This window comes from Aythya ferina, assembly GCF_964211825.1.
Source record: "Aythya ferina genome assembly, chromosome: Z".
Classification (NCBI taxonomy): domain Eukaryota; kingdom Metazoa; phylum Chordata; class Aves; order Anseriformes; family Anatidae; genus Aythya; species Aythya ferina.
In genome coordinates, this window is record NC_140299.1 from 63,321,810 (window position 1) to 63,327,119 (window position 5,310).

A 5,310-nucleotide genomic window follows, 5' to 3' on the forward strand; every position below is an offset into this window, starting at 1 on the left:
TAGGGAAGAAGACCCTCAGCACTCTGGAAAAATCATGCCTTGGGAGAAAGTGAAGGGCAGGAAAGTAAGCTATACTCCATCATTTCACCCATGAGTTCTTAGGCTTCTTAGGGTTCTTAGAGCCTCCATAACTCAGTGAAAAGGGATGATTACCAAGGGAATGTCTGTAATATTACCCCAGAAACTCCAGCCAAATTTTTCTTTCCTTATTCTTTGGGAAAAAAAAATGGTGTTGATCTCAGATTGTTTAGCAAATTTATTTTCATTAGAAACTTAAGGGAGTATTTTTAAATAAATGTTTAATATTTCTGTGGACTCTGGAGTGTGCTTCCTTCACAGACGTGTTAAATTCCCAGCCCATGTACGGCAATGTGTGGAGGGTGGACTAGCTTATCTAGTCTCTGCCTAAGACATAGTCACAGACAAAATCTCTTTGCTCAGACAGCAGTGTCAAAACTGACTCTATAACTATTCCTATGGCAAGGCAGGACAGCACGAAACAAATGGACATCTAAATAGGAGGGGGTTCCAGGTGCCATAGAGCAAAGAGGAAAGTCTTTCTGGGTACAGCAACCAAGAATTATCTTGTGCTTCTCTTGATGGATTTGCCATGGTATCACAAACGTACAGAAAGCATCTGAAATCCTGTCTTTGTCATCTACAACTGAGATCTCACTGGTCATAAAGAAAATTCATCTATGCCAAGAGGACACTGAGATTACCCATGACCACCTCTTGATGCCTGAGCACAGCTACGTATTTGAAAAGGTGGGTCAGGAACCTGGAAAATTAGATAAATGCAAGAATCAGGGGAAACAATTTGGATGAAGTTTGGCCAATTACTTAATTGAAGCAGATGAAGAAATCTCATTTAGGAATGAAAGAATCTGGAATGATTCTATTTTATTTTTTATCACTTATCATATATCTTTTTTCCAATTAGAAATACTTCCAAGATATGGCTGATATTCACTCTAGCAGCTAGACTAGAATCCCTTTGTTTGTTTTTAATTGTATATGTGTTTTATGACACATATACAATTAAATGTATATGTGTTTTAGGACACATATACAGTTGGGACCAGTTGGGACTTGTGGAACAATAGGATATTTATGTTTCCCTCCTCATTGTTCTCTTAACTTTTGAATTTCTCAACTATTCCGGTTCAATTTAATGAGTTAAAAGGCTCTTTTATGCTCAGGTAAAATGTATATGTTGTCCATGTGTTGGCTAAAACATGCTAGTAATCTAACAAAATCAAAGCAGGTATAGTTAAAGCATGAGATTTATGTGTTGAGGTTAAGCCTAATATTGCAACCTTGTGAAAACATTCCTCTTTTACTCTTGTATTGTTTGTACTGTGCATGGCATGCATGCAGATTATGCTCTAGAACTGTCCTTCGCAGAGGTATGCTCTCCTGGCTTGAGTGTCACTATTGACTAGTGCAACTGACCTAGGCCTTTCAGGTTAGATCTGTGTCCTTCCCAGTTTTGAACACTTGGACTCTGCCCCAGGGCTGGAATCTAAACTGCTTTGGATTGCAATGCAATTGAAAAAGGAGAAAAAAAAGCAGTAGCTACAGCTGTTCAGTGCCAAGCCAAGTTTCCAACCATATGTACAATCTCTTCTTAATACCCTTGGAGCTTTCCAGGGCAGCCTTTCACGTTATCTGATGAGCTTTTAAAAGAACAGCTCTGATACAAAAATCCTGGTCTTTGAGCAATATGGCAGCTGCATGAGGACCTTGAAAAATTTGGATCTTTCTTTTATGGCATCTGTACTCCATGGCCTGAAGAATTTAATAGCAGAAAGCCAATGTTTATGCCTAGGGGGCCTGAAAAAATGTTATGTGAAGCCAAGTATTACAACGTCAAACAGCTTTTCTTTGTTTTATTGTCTTTAGATCTATATTAGACAGCTCATTTAAAAAATCTACAGTTCCAGAAACTAAGTTATTCACTGCTTTGAAATTCAAAATGACGCTATTTTTTTCCATCTTTTTGAAATGCTTGTTGAGATTGGTCAGAATCTCAACTCTTTTACTTCATATGCTTTACCACACAATTTGCCTTTTCACTTCATCTTTTCCCTTAAATATTTTCTGCTTGGCAACTCCTTGCAATCTGACTTCAGGAACCCTTCATGGGGTTGTTGTTGAAAGTGTTCAACTCCCTCTGCTCAGCATGTTCATTCCATTTTACCTGTCCTATAGTCTTGTATTATTGTTGTTTAACATTGCTGTTATACAGTTCTTAGATTTTTCAGTTGTACTGGATCTTTGAAAGCTGGCAGGATGAATCGCTAGGTTTCCAGTCTTTAACGTTTATCTCCCCTTGGATCTCACCATCTGCTCCTATTTGGCAGCGCAGGTAAATGATATATTTATTTTTTTTTTCAACTTCCTTTCATTTACCCTGTTTCCTGCAGATATTTAGCTTATCTGTTTCCTCTTTTTCTCTCCACAAATCATTAAGGAGGAATTGGTGGCAGTTACTGAACAATATCAGATGAATATGACTGAAATTTCTATGGTGGTTTCTGTGTTGTGGGGGTTGCTTGAGAAAGTAGTTGTTTTTTTTCCTTTTGTCAGGTTTATGTCTGTTGACACATGTTCATGGAGCATAGTGAAATGAAATCCAGAATGTTAAGATTATTTTTTATGTTGGTCTTTTGTAGTTGTTTGTTTGTACCTTTCATTCAAGTGTATGCTACCTAACTTATTATTTTTACCTTTATTTCTCAATGCCATATCTTTGAGCTCATCAGCAAACCAAATAACCCTTTTTTAGAATGCAGGCTTTGTTCTGTGAGAGTTCAGTCTCAGTGTAGCCCAGTCCCAAGATAGCTACAGTTACCAGAGACAACCATTCACTTAAGACAATGGTCATGCAATGTAGTTTTAAACTTTGAAGATGGTATTATTTTGTACTTTTTTTTTTTTTTTTTTTTTTTTTTCCCAAAATTTTTCTGCTCTGTATTCAGTTTCTGATTGACTGGAATGTTTCACTATATTTAGCTTCTGGAGAGCAAAATCTCAAGTGAGTCTCAGTGTGACTCAAACAGTGATCTGTTACACGTTCTGTATATGGCTGAAGTGAAAGAGAACAGTTAAACATGGAATGGGAAAAGAATAAAGTTTGTTGTTGTTGTTTTGTTTGCTAGTTTGTTTGTTGTTTTTTGTTTTCCCTTGTATTTATTTTCCATATCAAGAAAATCAATTTTGAAAAGTTGTTTTCAATTTTGAATGTGCTGTACTGCTATCCTAGACACCAGTGCATGTAGACATTTAGAGATAAAAATGCCATTCTTTCAAAGTCAGAGATACCATCCCTCTTGTGCACAGCATTCAGTGAAGGTCTTTACTAATGTTATCTTACAGTATTATTATTTTCATTATTTTTGAAAATTAGCATTGAAGTCAAATAGAATCAGCTGTGGTTTATGCCTTAATGAGGTACTGAGGTGCAGATGAGGATCTGCTTCATAAAAGGATTAATCTGAATGAAAACCCACCTGTTCTTCCCTTTTGTCATTAGTCAACTGTCCTCAGACTCTCTTCTCAGTCAAACCTATGAAATAATTTGCCAGTTGTTGCAGTCTGTCAGCTATGCCTGCTAACTAGAAGTCATTTTCATATAACAGCTGTCCCTCTGTAGCTTTTGTGTAATTACTTGGTTGTCAGTCCCCTTCCAAAACCAAAACCCACAGCCATTTGGCACTCTTCTTGTAAAATGCCCCAGACCCGAGCTGCATCAAGGCTTACTGTTATTCTGGGAGCTTGGGCCTTTCCAGCAGCAGGTTCTAGGATTTTCGGTCATTTCATTTAGGTCATTAGGTCAGAGTGATGCTGAACTGGCAATGTGGATCTTGCATGATGGCTGGTAATATTTTATCTGCTGTGTGGCTAAACAGAGGGTTTGATTTTCAGCTCTGTCAGCCAAGCATTTTTTCCCAACTACTGAATTAATTTTTAAACTATGCTGTTAAGGATTTTACAATGATCCCTTCTATTCCAGCAGTTTTTGGCAGCTACTATAACTCCATGCAAGACCATGAGATCCTTTCAACAGCTTAGCAAGAGGTACTCATACACTCTGACTAAAGCCAAAGCAGTTGTACTGGATTTTACAGCAGAGTATTGGCACAGCCATTTTTTAAATAATAAATAGCTCCTTAGACTTTGCAAACCGTGACAGTATTTGTTCTCCGGGTACTAATGATTTCCTGATAATTGCCGTCTTCAAAAAATTTTCAAGCAGCTACAGGCTACCCTAATATGAAATGACTTGTATATTTTTTAGACTGCATAATGTTTTTCATTCTTTCCATTTCCATTTTTCCATTTGGGTGTCAGACAACTTCAATGTCCCAAAAATATTCATTAAAGCACTTCAGATGTTATTATTTGAAAAGAAAAAAAAAATATTTCCTGATTACACCTTTCCTTATTTGACACAAAAAATCTTGTCTGCTTATATTTCCTCCAGCTTAGACTAATGGCTCTTCTAGTTGATTAACCTAGCAAAATGTTTAACTACACTTCAAGCTCTGTGTGAAATTCTGCTGTCAGAGTGAAAAATAAATAAATAAATAGATAGATAGATAAATAAGGGAAAAAAAAAAAAAAAAAAAAGAAAAAGAAAGAAAGAAACTAACTCAGTCTTTATTCAGGGCTTGTTATTCATGCCACAAAAGATAGATTTCAGGGCTCTGCTAATATTCTGTTATGTTGTCTTCTCTCATCAGGTCTGGATCATATTTCAGAATTGGATCTTGTTGAATGAGACCATGTTTCACATATTAAAGTAGTGGGTAACTGAAATAAAAATAAATACCTGAATCACACTGTGTTCTCTCATGTTCATATTATCTATGGGGTGCCTATTGCTCTGCTGCATGAGTTACACATTGATACATCAAGGCATTAGCAGAGGAGAGGAAGAGCAGCATACACTAAGGTTTCTATTTCACTGCTCAAAACCACACTGTTGTTCAGATTTATTTGAGTCCACTTTAAATCTCTGTTCTCAAATGACTTTAAGTAAACCAAAATCAGAACCACCACACTATCCCTAAATTCGCTGTATCACTTGAAAACAATACCCCTAGTTAAATCAAGTTAAACCCTTGGTGAAAGGGCATAGCCAGACATGCTGTTTCTGCTGCAGCTGGCTGGGATAGGAGATGAGTGACTTCATTTACACATTCTCAGCTGGTTCAAATTTTCTGGCTTAGCTACATTTGTAACTGCTCAGAATAACCTATGCTTACTTGCATACATTTTATGTTTTCTATTTTATTGTGACAC

The 5,310-nt window shown here is 36.7% G+C and overlaps 1 long non-coding RNA gene across 1 annotated transcript; it reads left to right on the forward strand.

The window, feature by feature from the left end:
• Positions 1 to 445: 445 nt before the first annotated feature.
• Positions 446 to 4,866, forward strand: LOC311427813. Its single transcript, XR_014687581.1, has 3 exons — positions 446 to 768; positions 2,252 to 2,371; positions 4,749 to 4,866. It is a non-coding gene; the product is annotated as an uncharacterized lncRNA (long non-coding RNA).
• Positions 4,867 to 5,310: the final 444 nt, after the last annotated feature.